The 23,639-nt window shown below is 40.3% G+C and overlaps 1 long non-coding RNA gene across 2 annotated transcripts in view; it reads left to right on the forward strand.

Moving 5' to 3' along the window:
- Window positions 1-23,639, forward strand: part of LOC121027521 (uncharacterized) — a 64,602-nt gene that overhangs the window by 22,464 nt on the left and 18,499 nt on the right. The window lies entirely within an intron of this gene.

Here is a 23,639-nt window from a genome sequence, read left to right on the forward strand (position 1 = left end):
ATCGAGTGTCCCACGTGGTGACCAGCACATGGTAGTTTCAGCATAAATATATAACCTATTTGTTCAAAAAGTTGGAGAAACCAGATCTCTTTAATAGAGCAAGACTGCTGAATTTTAACCAACAGGGAACATAACAAAATGATTTTAAACATATACATATTATAATTGAAGTCGGCCTACCCTTAAGCTTTTCTGAGAAGTGAGAGTTCACTATGGAGCTGACTTCAGTGCAGTGGATAAGAAGAGCAATTAACTGGAGAGGACAGCACCTGGCAGCATTGCGGGGTATGTGGCCACTGAGGAAAGACCTTGGGCATTTAGGTAGAAAGGCCTTCGGAATTTGCCACAGTTTGAAGGTCTCAGATGACTCAGATGACTTCGTGTTCCCCGGGCTGAGCTATTGTCAACATCTTAGGTGCTGAGAGGCTGCCCCCTAGCAGGTCCCAGTCGGGATGTCGCCTGTGGATCACAGGATTCTTGGATGGTGTGGTATTGCCTTTCAGCAAATAGGCGGTGGGGTCAGTCATTGATTACCCCCAGTGAAAGCAAGATACTTGTCCAGGATGCAGCTGCCAGATTGCCAGACAAGCTTCTCTGTACCTGGAACATTTAATCCACACGCTGCTTCCAAGGTAGCCTGTCTTCTAAAGGGGTTTCTGTCATTAGTTTTGGAGAGAGGATTTCAGTCTACCCTGCAGTCCCATTTTTTGACTGGTGGCCTTACGAGGGTTATTACTTTGTTGGCTAAAGAGCACTAAAATTTTATGGCATGCCATATGGAACTAAAGAATTAAGGAGGTGACCTCCTTTGTATGGAATTATTAATTCTAATTATCACCCACCTCCTGCCTTCAGCCATTTCTCTGGCCCCTGGATGAGGTCTGTACCAGTGGCCTGAAAGTGTATTGTTTTGGCTTCTGAAAGCTGTGATTTTCCTGAGGTGGCAGTTGTGGTAGAGGACTTTTTCTCTTTCCAATTTCCCGGATACATCCACACATGGAATTGAAATGGCCTCTCTCTACCTGCTGTGTGCATAGGACCTCTACACCTGTTCAGTCATGAAACCACTAATGAGGCCTCTCCTGTCCTATTCAGGATTTTGACGGAATATGAAATCTCATTACCAGAGTCAATGAATGACATCTGTTCCCCATCCCCCTCCTGAAGCCATCATTTCAAGCTGCTCAGTGCTGTGAAAAAGATGCGCCACGCAGAGAGAGAATTAGAGTCCAGAGGAGAAGGTGTCCCTCCCTTGTCCAGCAAGAGGGCAGATAGAGCTGTCTAGTATTTTGGTTCCTATTTAGACCTTTGCCCTAAAAGAATTAGCATAAAAGGAAATTTCAGTATTACAGGCTTAAAAAAAAATTCTGACTATTTGCTTCTGAAACAAATTGAAACCTGGCAATACAGGGTTTTCTTGCTAAGGAAGATATGGAAAATCTTAACCTGAAAACATCCAGCTAAATGGGTAAGTGATCAAATTGATTAAATGTTAAGTTGATTTAAAACGGGTATGAGTAAAAAGGTTATTTATTTAGTTTGGCCTCTCTCAAATCTTCTTTTGGGAAGAGGAGGGCTATAAATAAATATACATGAATATAAAAAGTAAATATATATCATAAAAATTTTTATCTGGGGACTATTCATGCCTAGTAACATATATGTAATACAAAATCAATATAAAATGCCACACAATTAATTTATCCAAAATATTTCATTGTTTCCATTCATTATTCATTTATGGAAGTGGTCACTAAATCAGCATTTGTTGAACATCTGTTATGTGCCAGGCATTTTAATTGCTGCTGTGGATACAGAGATGAATAAAATCTCAATGTTTAGAGAAGGAGACATGATAGGGGCCACCTGGGTGGCTTAGTTGGCTGGGCATCTGACTCTTGATTTTGGCTCAGATCATGACCTCACAGTTCGTGGGGTCGAGCCCTGCGTTAGTGCGGAAACTGCTTGGGATTCTCTCTCTGTCCCTCCCTCTCTGCCCATCCCCTCACTTGTGCTTTTTCGTGCTCTCTCTAAATAAATAAGTGAACATTAAAAAAGAAAAGAAAGGGCGCCTGGTGGCTCAGTCAGTTGAGCGTCTGACTTCGGCTCAGGTCATGATCTCACAGTTTGTGAGTTGGAGCCCGCGTTAGGCTCTGTGCTGACATCCTGGAGCCTGCTTCAGATTCTGTTGTCCCTGTCTCTCTGTTCCTCCCCCACTCGTACTCTGTCTCTCTCTCTCTCAAAAATAAATCAAAATAAAAAAAAAAACTTTAAAAAATAAAAAAAAGAAAAGAAAAGGAGGCATGATAAAGTAAATCATTGTAGGCTTTGTGGGAAGTCCTATAGCTGATGGATTGGAGAAGCAGGATCACTCCTCCCTGAGGGGTGAAGGCCTGACAAGGATGGAATTGCTAGCTAGGGTCTTGGGGTGGCCAGAAAGACACAGGCAGGAAGTCATTCAAGGCAGAGGGAGCGTGTATGTATGAAGGTGATTAGGAAGGAAAAGGCATCTCAGGTTTGGAGTCTTACCAGTACCTTGATGCAGGGGGAGAAGATGCTCTGAGAACAGAAATGATGTTGGATAGGTTCTTTGGGTCACATCACACGGGGCCTTTTATGCAAGTAGAAAGTTTGGGCGTTTTGCTGCAAGAGGAATTTTATTCTTCTTTGTCAGGAATAGACTCTCAATAAAAGTTTATTGAGCAAAGCTGAATTGCACTGAAGATTTTAAAAATTTTTATTTGTCTTGCAAAACTGTTATGAGCACATGGTAACAACTGAACTATAGTTGATTGTTTTATCGTGAAAACAAGCCTGCAATTCTATTCCTTCCTACCCCTATAAGGCATCACTCTCCAGAGGCAAACTCTTCCTCTTCTCCTCATCCTCCCCTTCCTCTTCCTCCTCCTCCCCGTGCGTGGTTTTTGCCATATTTTAGATAAGGCCTTTCGCTTTTATTTCTTGTTTGGTCAATTTTAGGTGACACCTAGTGATGTCAGAAGTAAAGGATGATGATTTAATTCACTTTTTTTCTGCCCCTTACTCCTTCTCTTCTGTTCTCAGAGCTAGATTCTCAATGTGGTCGTTATTTTTATTTCTTCCACTAATTACCATCATAACTGTTAACAACATGCTTACACCTTCAGCTCCTGTTCAGTCAGATTTGGTAGTGGCTTTTGATTCGCCACTTCATACAACAGATAACCTTTCCCTTGTGCTTTCTTCCCCGCTTCTTCCCCTCCCCAGCCCTGCTCAGTCCACCTTTGTTAGCTGCTCCTCTTTTAAGTTTGCTTTGTCAAGGTAGTCAAGGTTTACATCTTGTACTGTGAATACATGTGAATGTTGGTCAGCATTAGTCAACGATGACGGGTCACTGTGTGCTAGGATAATACTTTGATCTCTGTGAGCCCAGTGTTGTAGTCCAAGCCATGCAATGCAGACTCTTCATAGCGTTAAGATCAAAGGCAAATGGATTCTTCTTTCTTTCATTCCATGAATTGCTCAAAAATGATTCATTTTACTTTGTAGTTGGAGCCTCACTTCCGTGTGCACCTTCTGTTGTTTTCCTAGAGTTCTATTGCCTTTCTGTTGTTCTTGCATGGTTTTTCTCTTAAGATAGCTTTAGTTTCTTTTTTAAATTATTAATGCTGCCTTCAATCCTATTGAGGGCTCATTCTAATTTTTCTGGAATCCTCCCTCCTGCCACCCTCTGTTCTTCTACTGGAGTCTGAATGGTAGCTTCCTGGGTTTGCTGCACGGCCGCCATCTTGGGAGCCGTAGATACTGCTCTCTTGCATTGTCCAGTTGTTTCCTGGTTCCTAGTCATCTGTTCTTTTTGTTTCCTTGTTTCACTGGAGCCTCTCCTTAAGGAAATTCTCCCCCAAATAATCTTTCTCTTGTTTTTCACATCCCTTCAGTCTTTATCTCCAATCCCTTTGCACTTCCCTTCTTCTACTCAGGCAACAATTTTAATGTGCTCAATGTGCATGTTTTTGCATGTATGTGTTCTTGCAAAAATGTGTGTTTTTTTGTTTGCGTACTTTTTTTTCCCATTTAAGTAAATGGCATTGTATTACTGTGCTGGTCATTTGTCTGCTTCCCTTCAGATCCATTTCCTGATTTTTCTTGCTGGGTTCTATATCACACACCAGGGCATGACCCCTGCAACGTGCATTTCCCAGACGTCACTGGCTTCTGGCTGGATTTGACTAACGGAAGGCACCGGTGTGAGATTAGAGGAAAGGAGGAAGGGACAGGGAGGGAATATACCACCCTGGCCTCATGGCCTCGGCCTCATGGTGACTTGGACAGTGGCTGTATCACCGCTGCGCCGCCAGCACCAACCAGGTGACCCCGGCTTCTAAGCTCCAGTAACATCTTTTCCCTTTATTCCTCTAACACATGCATCTCAGTGGGGGAAATATTGCCTCCATGGAAGCTACAGTGGTTCTTGGCAGAGGGGAATCTCACTTTTTTACGTGTCGTGCACAAAGAGATGCATGGTGCATCACGGTAGGGGATGATTAGGGAAAATCTATCTAAAAAGTCTCAGAGGAATGATAATGAAAAAAACACACACCAGCAGTTGTTGATTTGTGCTTTGCCTTAATGCTCCTCTGTCTTTTCTTTCAGCTCTTCTAAAATATTCTTAATTTTCCGTATTCTTAATTTTCCTCTATTTAACTACTTGGCCTAAGTACTACTTTCTGGGAAGATCCTTACTGACATAATTATATATTTAATTTTGTTCCTTACATTTCCCCCCACTAAGCATTATATTTGGTAGAGCAATCTTTGTTGCTATGTATATCTAACCCATTGCTTCTGGCTGCTGTACGGTATTTTGTTTTGTACTTTTGGCATAGTTAACATAAAACCTCTCTCTCGTTATAGATAGTTAGATTGCCTCCAGTTTCTTACTCTACAGAAAATCTACATCCAGCATCCTCCTATACGCACCCCTGATGACCAGTGAGAATTGCCTGGAGATACAGATGCAGGAGGGGAATTGCTGTGTCAGGTGTAACATCATTTTGACTCCCAGCTTGTATGCCAGAAAGTCGGCATCATTTTACATTCTCACCAACTTCATAATTTTTGTCAGCCTGATAGAAATGATATCTCCTATATACTTTAATTTGAATTTCTCTGTTTACTGTTTTTTAAAAAATAACTCTTCATATATTTGTTGGTCTTTTGGGTTTCCCCTTTTGCAAGTTGCCTATTCTTATGTTCCCATTTTGCTTAGTGAGGTGGTTGTTCTTTTCTTGTTATTTTGCAGATGTTCCTTAAATATTCTAAATAGTGACTGGTTTAGACATAGATATATCTCAGTCTTAGACGTGTCTGTTGATTTCGTCAATGGTTTCAAATGGTAAGTGGAGCTTGAATTTAAAATTTGAATGTAACAAATTATGAATTTCTTTTTAGTTTGGTAGTTTATGCTTTAGTTTTTTTTTTTTAGTCTTTTTTAATGTTTATTTTAGAGAGAGAGAGAGCAAGCGTGTAAGTGGGGGAGGGGCAGAGAAAGAAGGAGGACAGAGGATATAAAGCAGGCTCTGTCCTGACAGCAGTGAACCTGATGTGGGGCTTGAACTCGTGAACTGTGAGATCATGACCTGAGCTGAAGTCAGATGCTCAACTGACTGAGCCACCCAGGGGCCCTAGTTTATGCTTTAGTTTTAAATAAAACTCCCAAAAATTCCTTTCTAGTCTTTAAACAGTGAAGATATTCTCCCACATTTTTACCTTAAAAGTTTACAGTTTATTCTTTCATTTTTAAGCCTTTAATTCATCTGGAGCATATTTTTGTATGGAGTTTTCAGTAGGGATCAACAATTGTTTTCTGTATAATGAAGTAATTGCCCTAGCATCATCTAATGAAGGCAATAGATGTCTCCATGCTTTCTGTTCTGTTCAATTCACTTATTAGTCTCTTCTTGCATGAATACAACATGATTTTGATTACTATGGTTTCATAGTTTCCCTTAGGGAAACTCTCACCTCCTCTTATCTCCTTTTGTTAAGGCCGACTTAGTTATTCATGGATGTGTATTCTTTCTTATAAAATGTTAGAGTGTATCTATCAAGTTCCTCATAAAAACCCAAACTGACATTTTGAGGTGAAATTATATTGAAGAAAGATAAAATTTTGAGTCTTTACATGACTAAAATAGCTTCACTTGCCCTCAAACTTAATTGATAATTTGGCTAGGTCCAGAACTCTCAGTCTAAGATGATTTTCCCTGAGAATCTTGAAAGCATTGGTCTATTGGCTTCTAGTATCTGCTGTGTTGATGAAAAGGCATCCTGGGTAACTTGCAGGTAACTTGTTTTTCTCTGTAGAAGCTTTTAAAGTCTTTTTGTTATATTCAGGGTTTTGATATTTCACAATGATGTGTTTAGATAGAGGTTTCTTTTTTTTTCCCCCCTTTTCTTTTCTTTAATTCATCATGCTAGGCATTTTGTTTGTACTTTTAATCTAGAGACACATGTCTTTCTTTAGCACTGGGAAATTTTTTTATATTATTTCTTCATTAATTTCTTACCTTTTAATTTTTTCATTTTCTCTTTATGGAATGTTTATTAATTGGATGTTGGTACTCTGAACTTTTTGAGAAATATTTTTTGTGTCTTTGTCTATTGCTTCAAGTTTAGGAAATTTGACTTTATTTTTTAGTTTCCTCCTGATAATTTTATTTTGGGAATGATTTTAAATGTCCAGTATCTTAATATGTAATTTGCACTACTTATTCCTTTGTCATAGCACCCTGATTTTGTTTTATGAGTGTGATAGCTTTTTTACTCTTTTTGTCTACATTAATTAGACTTTTAAAAATTGCTTCTCCTCCCTGACTTACTTTTGAAGTCAGTTTTTCTATTTCTCCTTCATAATTCTGGTTCTCCTCAGTTTCTGGTCATCAATGGCTATCCCTTCATATATAAGAAAGTAGGATTAGGAGCACCTGGGTGGCTCAGTCGGTTAAGCGGCCGACTTCGGCTCAGGTCATGATCTCGCAGTCCGTGAGTTTGAGCCCTGCGTCGGGCTCTGTGCTGACAGCTCAGAGCCTGGAGCCTGTTTCAGATTCTGTGTCTCCCTCTCTCTGACCCTCCCCTGTTCATGCTCTGTCTCTCCCTGTCTCAAAAATAAATAAAAACGTTAAAAAAAAAAAAAAAAAAAAGAAAGTAGGATTGGATTTCTTCTCCCATTATAGCAGTAGGAATGTTTTCCTTGAAGTCTCTTCTCTGGATGAGAGTTCTCAGGGGAACCCAGCATGGCAGGGCATGTCAGTATTTACTTTATGATGGGCCAGAGGGAAGCACCTCACAGCCCCTGGCTTCAGAATGCCAGATAAGAAGGTCTTTTCTCAGAAAAGAAAACCAGAAAACATGGTGTGAGTATTTGCTATTCCCATCTGTTCAGTTTCTTTAGAGAAGATCTAGTGGCTTTTGATCCAGGAGTAAATGGTCTCTGCCTTGGCCGGGGAGGGGATAACTTGCATTTTTATGGATAGAATTTGTCTTGTACATGGTTTTAGAAGCTCCCCAATCAACACAATGTGTTTGTCCGTGTTCATGGGAAACAGATGGCACCTTCAGTATGAAATAATTAAAGGAGGTTTACTTACCAAGGGATTTTTATACAATGATACGGGTTTGAAGAAACCATAAGAAATGGTGTAATAACTCCGTATCTTGGCAGCATCTGAGCTGTTACAATGCTGAGACCCAAAGGTACCAAGAAGGGAGGGAAGTTTTGGTAGTCAGCCGCCTAGAATGGTGGACAGACAAAACCATCCGTCAGAGACTCCTTCGGGAAAAAGCCACCACTCTCCTTCTTTCCATCTCTTACAAGTGCTCCACATTAGCTCAACCAGGGTGCAAGCCACAGGGCATGGGAACCAGCTGATATGGTCTATCCACATGATCTCCCAGGGCAGAGACTAGGCTGAAGAAGGGCAGAGAGGGGTCTGGCAGGGCAAATGAAAAATAGCACAGTAGTTCTATATTGTTGAAGCTCATCTGTGATTCCTTGACATCTGGAGCTACTTTTGTTTGCGTACTGGAGATAGACATGAATCAAGGGACCTTCTAGCTTTGGGTGAATTTGGTGCCACTATTTATTAGTATGCCACAGAGGTGATCTTAGCAAGGGTATATAGGTTATTTTTTTTCTAGAAAATTATGCATTATGTGAGATTGGGAAAAATAGTCTGTTCTGATTCTTCAAATTGTCTTTGGATCTGAGATATTTTTCTTCTTTTATTTCTTACTATGTATATTTATTTGCTTTTACTCTGTTTTATTAGAATTCATAATGGTTTGTCTGATTTTGGTGTTTTTGACCAGTAAAAATTTTTTTTCTCTTTAGGGGCACCTGGGTGGCTCAGTTGGTTAAGCGTCCAACTTTGGCTCAGGTCATGATCTCATGGTTTGTGAGTTTGAGCCCCACATTGGGCTCTGTGCTGACGGCTGGGAGCCTGGAACTGCTTCGGGTTCTGTGTCTCCCTCTCTCTCTGCCCCTCCCCTGCTCACGCTCTGTCTGTCTCTCTCTCTCTCAAAAAATAAGTAAACAGAGACAGAGAGAGGCAAAGCGTGAGCAGAGGAGGGGCAGAGAGAGAGAGGGAGACACAGAATCCGAAGCAGGCTTCAGGCTGTGAGCCGTCAGCACAGAGCCTGTCGCGGGACTCGAACTTACAAATCGCGGGATCATGACCTGAGCTGAAGTTGGACATTTAACCGGCTGAGCCACCTAGGCCCCCTAAAAAAATTTTTTTAAGTACAAAGAATTAAATTTTTTTCTCTTTAAATGTGTTCATTTTCCTTGTTTTTATTATTTGCATTGTTCTGCTTTTAAAAGGCTTAAATTGTATTTTTAAAGTTGAATGCATAATTTTCACATTTCCCTTTTTCCTTTTTGTCTTCAGTGAAGTATTTGAGGCTATTATTTTCCCTCCGAATTCCGTTTTAGCTATTTTCCATAGATTACCATGTGTTGTATTTTTATTGTAATTATTTTCTAGATTTTCTTGAGTTTCTGTTTGGATTTCCCCTTGCATCGTTAAGGATACTTTATTAAAAGATTGGGAAAGGCAACATAAGGGAATTGTTTTAACTGATAATATTCTAAGTCATTGAACTTATGAAAATTAAGTTCTTAGTGATGAGAGTCTATGAAAATGTGTGAAAGAGTTGAAGTGATTTCTCTACACCAGTAGCAAACTGCCTTTATGTGTGGACTTAGAGCCAGCTAAGGCTGGAAGAATTGACCAAGACAATTAAAGGAAGAAGTAGAGGGCAAGTTTAGTGAAAACTAAAAAGCAAAACCTGGCTGATGAGTCAGCATTTGAAGCACCTTCATGAAAGAGCACTTATCCCATTTCCTTAAGCCCTTAGTGATTTCTTAATGTCCCACTGACCCACACAGTGCAGCTCTTGACTACATCTTGGGCTGGATTGTCACTGCTCATGCATTACCCTGCAAATTCCTTGAGGCCAGAGACTGTCCATTGCAGTAATAATCCCTGCTGTTCACTTGACTTCATTGTGCTGTGGCTGATCATGGCTGGTGAGACCAAAGTTTCACGAAACCATTGAAATACCATTAAGTGTATTTTAAAAGTAAATAAAACCTTGGGAATGCAAGCTGGTGCAGCCACTCTGGAAAACAGTATGGAGTTTCCTCAAAAAACTAAAAATAGAACTACCCTATGACCCAGCAATTGCACTACTAGGTATTTATCCAAGGTATACAGGTGTGCTCTTTCGAAGGGGCACATGCACCCCAGTGTTTATAGCAGCACTATTGACAATAGCCAAAGTATGGAAAGAGCCCAAATGTCCATAAATAGATGAATGGATAAAGAAGATGTGGTGTGTGTGTATACACACACACACACACACACACACACACACACACACACACACAGTGGAGTATTACTAACCAATCAAAAAGAATGAAATCGGGACGCCTGGGTGGCTCAGTCGGTTAAGCCTCCGACTTCAGCTCAGGTCACAATCTCACGGTCCGTGAGTTCGAGCCCCGCATCGGGCTCTGGGCTGATGGCTCAGAGCCTGGAGCCTGTTGCCGATTCTGTGTCTCCCTCTCTCTCTGCCCCTCCCCCATTCATGCTCTGTCTCTCTCTGTCTCAAAAATGAATAAATGTTAAAAAAAATTAAAAAAAATAAAAGAATGAAATCTTGCCATTTGCAACTACATGGACAGAACTGGAGGGTATTATGCTAAGTGAAATTAGTCAGAGAAAGACAAATATCATGACTTCACTCATATGAGGACTTTAAGAGACAAAACAGATGAACATAAGGGAAGGGAAACAAAAATAATATAAAAATAGGGAGGGGGACAAAACAGAAGAGACTCATAAATATGGAGAACAAACTAAGGGTTACAGGAGGGATTCTGGGAGGGGGGATGGGCTAAATGGGTAAGGGGCACTAAGGAATCCACTCCTGAAATCATTGTTGCACTATATGCTAACTAATTTGGATGTAATTAAAAAAAATAAAAAATAAAATTAAAAAACATTAAAAAAATAAATAAAAGTAAATAAAACTTGTAGAAGGCATCTGTTTCTAATGTAACTTAGATGAGTTGGCATATAAATCTGTTTTCGATCAATCACCCGTTTGAACTGTTTGGGAAATATTGCTGCCCTGTTATATATATGCTGATGCAGACTTTCTGAAAGTGAGTCTTTAAAGTTTTCAAAGTGTCCCTTACTTTGAAATTATATGCCTCTTGCACTTGTATATTCCTTTGTTTGGCTTTCTCTGGTCTCAGCAAAATGCTTGTGTCTGGCCTTTTCACAAATTATGGAAGTACTTAACAGTGTACTTTTCTGGGCTTGGTCTTCTCTCAGTGCATAGATATCTGTATCACATTCAGAGTGCTTCCTGGATCTGCCTGCTTGGGCTACAGAAGTAGGGGCAGTCATTGCTCTGGGTGTTTACAATGTACCAAGTGCAGAGTGAATACACCACAAGTACATAAAAAGATAATTTATTGCAAGTTTGTTTATATGAAGATACAGCATGATATTTAAAAATACATAGTGGGGGCACCTGAGTGGCTCCGTTGATTAAGTGTCCAACTCTTGTTATTGGCTCGGGTTGTGATCTCACGGTCTGAGTTTGAGCCCACTATTGGGCTTGGCACTGGCAGTGTGTAGGCCTGCTTGGGATTCTCTCTTCCTCTCTTTCTGATCCTCCCCTGCTCTTGTGTGTGCTCTCTTTCTGTCTCTCAAAATAAATAAAAATAAACTTTAAAAAATCCATAGTGGGTGAAACCATTGTGTTTAGTGATTATTGCATCTTTTTTCATTAATAATAATAATAATAATTTATAATAGCAACAACACAACAATAACAACAAAATAGTAGTTATTATTTATCAAGTACTTACTCTGCATCAGATACTGTTCTTAGCCCTTTCCATGGACTGAGTCATTAAATCTTCACAGCCATTGTATGACAGAGTAACTATTACCTTCCCCATTTTGCAGATAAGAGAACTAATACACAGAGATCAAATTTCCCAGATTTCTGAACTAGTAAGCGACAACTGTGGAATTCAGATCCCAAGCAGTACACCTTTGTAGTCCTCAAATGTTGCTATTACATACTGCTTTTTTTCTGTATCTCAGAGAAAACTATTAATTTAATTTAATTTTATTCCACTATAGTTGACATACAGTGTTATATTAGCTTCAGGTATACAATATAGTGATTAAACAATTCTATGGGTGCCTGGGGGGCTCAGTTGGTTCAGTGCCTGACTTCGGCTCAGGTCACGCTCTCGCAATTCACGAGTTCGAGCCCGGCATCAGGCTCTGTGCTGACAGCTCAGGGTCTGGAGCCTGCTTTGGATTCTGTGTCTCCCTCTTTCTCTGCCCTTCCCCCACTCACGCTCTGGTCTCTCTTTCTCTCTCTCTCAAAAATAAATAAACATTAAAAAAATCTTAAACAATTCTATATATTACTCAATGCTCATCACGAATGTATTCTTAATCCTCCTCACCTATTTCATCCATTCCCCACCCACCTCCCCTCTGATAACCATCAGTTTGTTCTCTGTAGTTAAGAGTCTGTTTTTGGTTTGTTTATGTTTTTTTCTTTGTTCATTTGCTTTGTTTCTTAAATTCCACATATGAGTGAAATCATATGGTATTTGTCTTTTCTGATGGACATTTCACATAACACTATGCCCTCTAGATCTATTTATGTTGTTGCAAATGTCAATATTTCATTATTTTTTTCTGGCAAACTAACATTCCTCTATCTATCTATCTATCTATCTATCTATCTATCTGTCTATCTGTCTATCTGTCTATCTATCTATCTATCTATCTATCTCACCTCTTCTCTATCCATGAGTCTATTGATGGACACTTGGGCTGCTTCCATATCTTGGGTATTGTAAATAATGCTGTAGTAAACATAGGGATGCATATATCTTCTTGAATTAGTGTTTTTGTTTTCTTTGGGTATATACTCATTAGTGGAATTACTGTATCATATGGTAGTTCTATAATTTTTTGAAGAATCTCCATACTGTTTTTCAGAGAGGCTGCACTAGTTTGCATTCCCACCAACAGTGCACAGGGTTCCTTTTTCTTCACATCCTCATCAACACTGGTTTTCTTGTCTTTTTGATTTTGGCCATTCTGACAGGTGTGAGGTAGTATCTGATTGTGGTTTTGATTTGCATTTTCTTGATGTTAGTGATGTTGAGTATCTTTTTATGTGTGTGTTAGCCATCTGGATGTCTTCTTTAAAGAAATGTCTGTTCATGTCTTCTGCCCATTTTTTAATTGGATTATTTGTTATCTTGGTGTTGAGTTGTATAACTTCTTTATATATTTCGGATACTAACCCTTTATTGGATATGTCATTTGCAAATGTCTTCTCCTATTCAGTCAGCTATCATTTAGTTTTATTGGTTGTTTCCTTTGCTGTGCAGAAGCTTTTTTATTTTGATGTAGTCCCAATAGTTTATTTTTGCTTTTGTGTCCTTTGTCTCAGAAGACATATCTAGAAAAATGTTGCTATGATTGATGTCAGAGAAATTATTACCTATTCTTTTTTGGGTATTTTTATGGTTTCAGGTCTTACATTTAGGTCTTTAATCTATTTCAGGTTTGTTTTTATGTAGTGCATAAGAAAGTGGTTCAGTTTCATTCTTTTACATGTAGCTGACCAGTTTTACCAACACCATTAGTTAAAGAGACTATCTTTTTCCCATTGCATATTCTTGCCTCCCTTGTCAAAGATTAATTGAGCATATAAGCATGGGTTCATTTCTGGGTTTTCTATTCGATTTCATTGATCTTTGTGTTTATTTTTGGGCCAGTACCATACTGTTCTGATTACTACAGCTTTGTAGTATATCTTGAGATCTGGGATGATGATACCTACAGTTTTGTTTTTCTTTTTTAAGGTTGCTTTGGCCATTTGGGGTGTTTTGTGGTTCTATACAAATTTTAGGGTCATTTGTTCTAGTTCTGTGAAAAATGCTGGTGGTATTTTGATAGGGATTGGATTAAATCTATAGATTGCTTGGGTAGTGTGGACATTTTAACAATATTAGTTCTCCCAATCTGTGAACATAGAATATCTTTCCATTTGTTTATGTCATCTTCAATTTCTTTCATTAATATTTTATAATTTTCAGAGTATAGGTCTTTCACCTCCTTGGATAAGTTTATTCCTATGTGTTTTATTATTTTGGGTGCAGTTATAGTGAGATCATTTTGTTAATTTCTCTTTCTGCCTCTTCGTTGTTGGTGTATAGAAATGCAACAGATTTCTGTATTTTGATTTTGTATCCTGTGAACTTACTGAAGTAATTTATTGGTTCTAGAATTTTTTGGTCACATCTTTAGGGTTTTCTGTATTTAGTATCATGTCATCTGCAAATAATGTAAGTTTTACTTCTTCCTTACCAATTTGGATGCATTTTTACTTCTTTTTCTTGTCTGATTGTTGTGGCTAGGACTTCCTATACTATGTTGAATAAAATTTATGAGAGTGGATACTCTTGTCTTGTTCTTAACTTTAGGAGAAAAGTTTTTCCCATTGATTATGATGTTAGCTGTGGGATTTTCATAAATGAAAAACTATGTTGAGATATAGTCCCTCTAAACCTAATTGTTGAGCTTTTTATCATGAATGGATGTTGGAGTTGTCAAATGTTTTTTCTGCATTTTTATCAAGATGATTATATGTTTTTTTATCCTTCTCTTATTGATGTGGTGTATCACATTGATTGATTTGCAAATATTTAACCACCCTTGCATATCAGGGATAAATCCCACTCGATCATGGTAAATGATTTTTTTAATGTATTGTTGGATTTGGTTTGCTAATATTTTGTTGAGGATTTTTGCATCTATATCATCTATATATTGCTGCTTTTAACACAAAAGTGTTGGACTTTAAGTTAATACCTCTTCAGTGGCTCAGACATTACTAATAACAACCTCCAGGAAAATAAAACAATAGGGGCCAATTATCTAGTCCAATATCTTCGGTTTTAAGATGACAAATTGGAGGCCCAGAGAGTCGGAAGAGCAGAATCACAGAAGTAGAAATGGGTAGAGACAGGTGGTGAATTCAGGTCTTTTGCCTCCCAGGGAAAATTGTCTTTTCAATGATGTCATGTTGTCTTTTCTTGGTTTTTATCACACATTACCTTGTATAGAAAGTGGGAAATTTGGCTATTCTATTTTTAGTCTCTAATTGTGGAAAAAAAGGGATTAGGGACATAATATTTGTTGAGCATCTGTTATATACTGGCTCTGTAATAATTCTGGGATGCAGATACTATCCTCTTCGTCCAACTGAGGAAGCTGAGCCTCAGTGATGTTAAAAAACTTGCCCCAAATCCTAGAAGCCTATTTTGAATTTTATTCATCTGGCTCTGAAACTGACAGTCTTTGTTCTCACTAGGCTGCCCCCTGGCTAAGGACTTCAGAGCACAGAGACTTCATCAACTATGTATTTTTAGCTCTAGCTATTTATCCCCTTTTTCCTATTGCAACGATCCTTGCGGCTTTGGAGATGTGCGCTCATCCAATTTTGCAAATATGCCTGCTTCGGCTATCAATGATGTGCTGAAAGAAGAGGTTTATACATCTCTCTGCTTTTTGGTTAAAAACATTCTGATTGATGTGCCTCCTGAAAAAAAATTTTCCACTAGTGAGAAACCCTTTTATTTGTAATTGCTTCTTAGGTAAGACCATCAGAGATCTCTCCCTAGCTGCAATATCTGGTTTGTAAATGGTCTGCACTTTGTCTTGTTGGGATTTTGTGGTTTAATTCTTCCATGCCACTTGCAGAGGGCTACATTTATAGGCACAAAGAGAAGCTGACTAATGTGTAGCTGTCTTGCACCAGCTTGCACTCTGGATTATCTAGTATCCCAGAAAAAGGGTTTGTATCCAAGATAATCCTTCCTCTGGACTTGTTTCCTTTCTGTGTTTTGCCCTCCCCAGAAGCAAAAGACAGTCACCTTGCATCTCAGAAAAAGCAGAGAAGGAAAAGGATTTTTGAAGTACCAGGTAGGATCGGGTCTCTTGCTCAACATTTTTCCCATTCTGCACAAGAAATCCTCTCACTACAGTTTTTGTTGGTGGATCACAGACTTCAAATGCATGGGATCTCTCTCAAAGTAAATCTAGCGCTTTAAATAGTTTAATAAAAATGAGGTAGAGGGGCTGTGAAATGTCTGTAACATTTGGTGAGAAGTTGTGTTCTTTTTGTTGTGGTGGTTGTTGCTCCAGCTATTAAAATTCCTTTTTGGGCCAATAGTGTTTGTTTTTCATCTTTATCGATACTATCTCTTTGGCTCTTTATGAAATCTGTTTCAGAAATCTGATACAGAGGCGCACAAGGACCCCCTTTTTCACTCCAGCAATTGTTGTGACAGCGGTGAGTTTGAGTAGAGAAGACTTAAATGATGAGGCAAAGGGTGAAAGCTCAAACCTAAGCCATTGATTTCCTTGTTTCTCCCATTTGTCTGTTATTCATAAGGCCAGTGGTAGTCAATCAAGCAACAAGAAGGGGTCCCAGTTACTTTTCTTGCCTTCCTCATAAAAGCAGTCACAGGAGATGGGTAAGTAGCAGAGCTTACATGTTGTCCACGCCTTCTACACGTCCCGCTAGCCTCAGCACTGAAAGGCCATTTCCACCTGGAGGACCCAAGCAGTTCTTTACAACATACCATTATAGCAGCACTGCTTCCCTACTGCATGACAACCCCGGTTAGCATAATTGTATCCTAATGGAGCACGCCACTTTCAACTTGCCAAATATATTTAAAGTACATTTCTCAACAGCACTGTCATACCCAGTCAATCAAGTAATCCATTTACCCAGTCAGTCCTGGCTGAAGGAAAGGTCGTATGTCTGTCTTGTAAAGCAAAAGAGAATTGTTACAGGTTGAGGCCAATTGTAGTGTGTTTCAAATGCCTTTGGCTACTCGAGCAGCCTAAACTTGACTAATCTCATGGTAGGGGTGAGACCTACAGAGCCAATTCTAATAACAAAATAAACAAACAGACAAAGCAAATACAAAACCTTTCCCCCCTTTGATGCGGGGCATTACTTCAGCTTTTGTTTAGAAAAGGATGACTGTTATTCACATTCAGGAAGTCTCTGTGCGTTGCCAAATGTGACATGGCAATAATCAAGAATGCCACATGAAGGAATATTGGAAAAGTAATTAGATTTTCCTCAGTTCATTGTCTAATTAGAGGGCAGGTTAAAGTCCAAAGTAATGAAATTAAAATCTAACCGCGGTTAAGACAGTGATGTTTTTTGCTGAGTGCCACCAGAGTACTTGGCACCATAGGGGATGTGTGAGGACTCAGAGGCCCTGAGGCTGAGGAGTGTAGACAGCTTTAGGTAGAATTTGACAGCATTTGATTTGAAACAGGGAGGCTGAGAACAGACCTGCAAGATGCCAGAAACATAAGTATAAATCCTTTGTAGAACAAAGAATAGTATTAATGTACAGAAGTCTCCATTTGTTTACCTTCCAGGTTTTTCAAATCATGCTAATAGGACTAATGAATGGGTACTTTCCCTTTGTTAACATACTTTTATGGGAGATGGGCCCATTCATGAGAAATATGAACCTGTTAGTCACAGCAGTAGCTATGGCACCATTGGCAAATAATGAAATTATTTGAGAAAACCACATTAGAGAAAACCCAGGGTCAGCATGACAACCCTCAGAAGTCCCTGGACTCAGTCCATTACATTCTTAACAGGAGAAGAACAAACAACAGCAGAAATACTCTATCACACGCACACATGCACAGGCATGAACATACCATAGCATGGAGAGCCATAAATTATTGGCTTCCTTCCTGCCTGGATACAAAGAAAAGGCGCATTTAAAAAGCAAAGCCTCCTCAGGCAACCTTCCCACTCTCCCCTGGGTGGGCTCGTTGATCTGGCAGTGGCCAGCCAATGCTGGAGGCCTGAGTGGGCTTTTGTCTCCCTGGGAAGAAGTGGGTTTCAATACTTGGCTTCTTACCAGAGAAGAACTATATACAAAAGGAATAGCTACATTGGCCTGAGGGGGCCAAAGTGGACAGCACATAGAATTTTAGGTTTCCAACATGGTCAGGGGTTCTGTTACTTGAGAGTCCACTTGTCCTTCCCCCGTAGAGTTCCCTCCTATGAAGACAGAGGAAGGAAGAGGGGCCATTTCATACCTCCTGCCACATTGCCCACCCTATCATCATGTACTCCTTCCATTCCCCGCACGTCTCCAAGCCCTCCCACCCCTGCAGTCGCCCCTGCCTGAAATCCCTGCTCCTAGCGTCTCCACTGTACCTCCCTCCGCAGGAAGCAGCTCCCTTGGTGCAGCCACAGAGGAGTGAGAATGTGGCCTGCCAAGCTTCCTTTGCCTGCCCATCTCTTGTTTCTGCAGGACTGTCTCACAGGGTTGCCAGGTATATGATTAACTACAAGGATGTTTAAAGCTGTGCCTATATACGACCTTTCCCATACCGTATTTCATGGCAGACCCATCTTTAGATGGGAATTCTCTTGTCAATTCCCTAGTTATTAATTTTGCACTGTTTCTAAGTCAGGCTTTTCAGCAGGAGTGTGTCCTTTTTTCTAATCTTCACCACATGACTCTCTATGCACCTGCCATCCACAGAGGATCTTAAATGTGAGTAACTCAGTCTGGACTAATAGCTCCCCCCTGTAGCCTCATATATACAAAACTCTGAGTCTGTGTAGACAGTCCAGAGTCTACCTGAATGCCCAACCTGGTCACCGAGGAGGTTGTCCAATGGGTAGAGATGGAAACATACTTCTTTGTTTTTCTCAAAATTCAAGCTGTTGGAACGTGCATAATACAGACAGAAAGACAGACAGATACACACACATGCACACTTCTCAAGGTCAACTGTTAATTCTCTGAGACAGTATGGTTGCAACTCAGCAAGAAACACTTTTGTACCTGCCCCACTTGTTTGTATCCAGCAGTTGAGGTGTTCGGATGATAGTACCCCTCACTGTTTTATGTAGCGTAAGAGGAGTTTAACTCATCTTCCTTCTTCTCTTCTCCCACATTTAAATTCTTTTTAAAAATATTTTTTAATTTTTTTTAAATGTTTGAGAGAGAGAGACAGAGTGTGAGCAGGGGAGGGGCAGAGAGAAAGGGAGACACAGAATTTGAAGCAGGCTCCAGGCTCTGCGCTGTCAGCACAGAGCCCGACGCGGGGCTCGAACTCACGGACCGCGAGATCATGACCTGAGCCGAAGTCGGATACTCAACCGACTGAGCCGCCCAGGTGCCCCTAAATTGTGTTTCTTCTGGTCCAAAAGGAATAGAAAAAGAGCTACCCCTGAGCCACATATGTCATGTAGATGCTCACCTAGCTGCAGGTAGAGCAAGGGCCCATCAGGAGCCTCCTAACGGCTCATTAAATGCTTAGCCCAAGTCCTTTCCCATCTCAGCCTCTGCCTGGGGGTGGAGGAGGGGTTTGCGCACATGGAGGTTTGTTCTTCCAGCTTCTTAAGTAAATGTTGATATCATTTCTTAAAATATGACACAAAGCATATCACATTTTAACCTCTGTCAGATCACGTTCCATTTAAGGCACATTTTACAAGATCGGTGGCAAATCTGCTCTTTTACTTGATTTTAAAAATCCCCCTCTTGCTATGGCTGGCTTGCTCCTTCCCACGCTTACTCAGAAATGTCACCTTTTCTGAGAGATCTTCTCTGGCTACACACCTAAAAGTGGTCCTGTGCGTACCTTCCACCATACCACCCTGTTTATTTCTTGCATTGCTCTTGTATTTATGTATTTACATGTTTGTTATTTGGTTTTCCTTTCTAGAATGTAAATTCCTTGAGGACAGGGCTGTATCTGGCTTACCATTGTTGAATATACAACATAAGGTACATAGTAGACAGCCAACAAAATGTTTGCTAATTTGAGAGGGCAGACCAGGGTGGAGGTAAAGAGAGTGCCTCCAGAGACATGTTGCCTGGGTATGAATCCTGGCTCTTCTCCTTCCTGGCTGTGTTCTGTTCCTTCTGGAAGCTCAATGTCTAGTGGAGCTTCCAATACACAGATCCTGTTTTCAGGGTGCTTGTCTGTGCCTCAATTTCCCCATTCATACAGATAATAATAGTGCCTACATCAATCACAGAGCTATTGTAAACATTCAGTGAAACATTAAAGTACATAAGTGAAGCACATTAAATACTATATGAGTTAGCCAGTATTTTAAAATGATTTTATTTACATTGATCAAAAAGTGTATTGAATGTCCTGTGTGGCCGGCCCTATGTTAGCATAACCAATATGCTGAACAAGCATGACTTATGAGATGTAATCGGTAGGCACCTCTAGGTTTCCTACTGTTGTTCCTTGAAATTTTTTAGATATGGATGTTGTTTTCCTGCACAGAATAAGAACCCTGGCAAACTCCGTGACTTTTGTAATCTTAGTTTCATAACTAGAATGCTTGGTCCAATATAAAACCTAACTCGACTTCAAATTCAACATTCTCCTTTCCCCAAGCTTCTGGTGGGTATTGACCTGCCTTGTTAAGAGCTACAGTATACTTCCTTCTTTTTCTTTTGTGCTTTCTCTCCTAGGTTGCTAGTTGTAGGTTCTGGCCACTTACTCTTGGAGCACAAAGGGGCAGGTGGGAAAAGTGAGAATGGAAAGTTCTCACTTGACTGGTACTATCATAAGATAGTTTTGCATTTTCGGGGCTCATTTTCTGACTCATCTATTCAAAGCTGAGTTCCTTGCACTGGTTTCCATGGATTCTTAGGAGCCTCTTTGCTGGGACCCTGGAATTAAAAGCTGGAGGAGTACATTTTCTCCTGGTAGCCAACATCTCCTTTAGCCCCTAGCTTTCCAGGGGTTCAATGTAGATACTACTCTCTCTGTTGGCATTCTTTACCCTTCCATGTGGTCCTCTTGGGCAGCACATAAACTAGCTCTGGGCTGTATTCCCCCCATTTGGGAAACATTTATGTATTCTTTGCCCTGATGCTGGTGGGGGTACAGTTACTTCTCAAAGAAAGCCCTCTATAATACCTTAGCACCACCTCAGGCTGATGAGCACAACCTCTCATTTCCAGATTCTTCAGATATGCATCAAGACAATTCTCCTGGAGGGGCACCTGGGTGGGTCAGTCAGTTAAGTGTCCAACTTCAGCTCAGGTCATGATTTCAGAGTTCGTGCGTTCTAGCCCCATATCGGGCTCTGTGCTGATAGCTTGGAGCCTGAAGCCTGTTTCAGATTCTGTGTCTTCCTGTCTTTCTTTCCCTCGCCTGCTTGCACTCCGTGTCTCTCTCTCTCTTTCTCTCTCTCAAAAATAAATAAACATTTTTAAAAATTAAAAAAAGACCATTCTCCTAGGCTTTGCACCAGAAATATAGGGGACACAGGGGTGCCTGGGTGGCTCAGTAGCTTAAATATCCTACTCTTGATTTCAGCTCAGATCATTATCTCCTGGTTGTGGGATCAAGCCCTGCATCAGGCTCAGTGCTGAGCTGGATGTGGAGCCTGCTTAAGATTCTCCTTCTCCTTCTGCCCCTCCCCTGCACACATGTGCCCATGCGCGTGTGCACAGACACACTGCCACACACACACATGCACACACACACATGCCTTCTCTCTCTCTCTCTCTCTCTTAAAAAAATTATTTTTTAATTTGAAATATAGGGTATACACAAGGCCTCCATCTTTCTTTATTTTAATTTTTTTAATGTTTATTTATTTTTGAGAGACAGAGAGAGACAGAGCATTAATGGGGGAGGGCCAGAGAGAGGAGACACAGAATCCGAAGCGGGCTCCAGGCTCTGAGCTGTCAGCACAGAGCCCAGTGCGGGGCTTGAACCCACGAACAGCGAGATCATGACTTGAGCCGAAGTCAGATGCTCTGAATGAGGTACCTAAGCACCCCACCTCCATCTTTCAATGGTCAAGTTGAAGCCCCTCCTGCTAGGCTTGAGCTGAGAGTTCAGGCAGCTCCTCTACCACCCTTGGAGGCAGAGAGTATATCATCTCCAGAGTTTTCCCAAAGAAGACTGTCTCATACATCTTTTTATCTCCATTTTCTTAATGCATCGATTTTCTCCTTGAGAGTTTTAGAGCTATCTAACTGGTTCTTGGTGCCTGTTGTGGACTGAACTGTGTCCTCCCCCTGTCCCAAATTCATGTTGAATGTGACTCTTTCCTCATGCACACAGGGAAAAGGCTTTGTGAGGACACAGTGAGAAGGTGCCCATCTCCAAGACAGGAGGAGAGGTCTCACCAGAAACTAACACTAATAGCACCTTGATCTTGAACCTCTATCCCCAGAACTGTGAGAAAATAAATTCCTGTTGTTCAAATATGCAGTCTGTGATATTTTGTTATGGCAGCTTGAGCTGATTAATATAGCACCACTTTGAAATTTCTGTGAGTTGTTATCTCAGTTTGGAATTTTCCATCATATCATGGAACCTCAGTGACAACTTCCAACCTAATAATCAGGTACACTAGGAACTGGGAATACAAAGTAAGCTTCAGTCCATGCCTTTGGAATGCTCCAAGTTGAGTGGAACTTCCAACTCATACCCAATTTCTGTCTGACTCTTATCAGACTTTATGGTCTCCCCAGCCTCTGTCTTTGATTACTGACTCACTTTCATTTTGCTTTCCCTTACATCTTTTTCTCTGTGCTATTCTTGTTTTCTCCTTTCTTTTGTCTTTCATTTTATTTTCCATCCTTTTCTTTCTCCCTGCCTTTTCTCCTCTTTTCTTGCCTTTCCTTCTTTCATACCTGTCCAGTTTATGTCATTACCAAGCTCAAAAATACCTCTGTTATTTTTATTATATTTTTCCTTCTTAATTCTTCCTTTTCAGTTTCTAAACAGATGGGTTACTTTGTTCCTACAACAATTTTATTTTCTATAATAATTATCTCTTGATTATTCCAGGCTGACTTTCATCCTCCACATTCTTTGAAAGCTGCCTACTTTTTCAGTTTTGTAGATACCCACAGATAGTGATTGATGTCACAAAAACCAAGATCTATACACTTTCCTTCTAGTTTATCTACTTCCTGTGGCTCTTCTTTGGTAGTTCTTGATGAATTTGGTTTTGGGGATGCTCCTTCTCAAAGGCAGAGGAACATTTGCTTATTGTTGTATCCAGCTTGGACATCACAACAAAGCACCTGATAAATATTTGGAATGGTTGAATAAATGGAAGCAAAGCTTACATTTGCACTGTCTTTGGTATTCATTTATTTGTTAACTCTTCTCACATTTTATTGGGTTCTTACTATGTGCCAAATATTCTTCTGTGTAGTAGGGATCCAGAATGGCTATGGTTCTTGTTTTCATGGAGTGTATATTCTAATGGGGGTGGGGTAGAAAATAGACAATTTCTAAAAATAGTGATTTCAGACAGTTGTAAGTGTTATGGAGGAATAAAGTAGGGGGTTTTTATAGAGAGTGACACAAGGAGATAGGATCGGTGGACTATTTAGGTATGTGGTCAGAGAAGTTAATCTGGAGTGATTCCATTTAACCCAAGATCTATTATGACCAGAAGAAACCAGCCATGGCAGATTCAGAGGAAGAAGCTTCTAGGTAGAGTACATTATTTGTGCAAACATTTGAAGTGAGATAAAGCTCAGTATGTTCAAGGATTAGAAAAAGAGCCAGCATGCCTGGATTGCAATGAGTGAGAGAGAGATAAGCTCATTCAAGTCAGGGGCCAAATCATACAGGGCATTGAAGGCAGCATAAGAAGTTTGGATATTTCTCTAAGAAGGATAGAGAACCACTGGAAAATTTTAGACAAGGGAGAAACATGAACTGATTAATATTTTAAAAGTTTTTTTAATGTTTATTTATTTTTTTTTGAGAGAGAGAGACAGAGACAGAGTGCAAGCAGAGGAGGAGCAGAGAGAGAGGGAGACACAGAATCCAAAGCAGGCTCCAGGCTCCAAGCTGTGAGCACGGAGCCTGATGCGGGGCTCAAACTCATAAACCGCGAGATCATGACCTGCCCTGAAGTCAGACACTTAACCGACTGAGCCACCCAGACACCCCAATCTGATTAATATTTTATTTATT

Source organism: Herpailurus yagouaroundi, unplaced genomic scaffold (assembly GCF_014898765.1).
Source record: "Herpailurus yagouaroundi ecotype Mexico unplaced genomic scaffold, PumYag 77, whole genome shotgun sequence".
In the NCBI taxonomy this organism is placed as follows: Eukaryota; Metazoa; Chordata; class Mammalia; order Carnivora; family Felidae; genus Herpailurus; species Herpailurus yagouaroundi.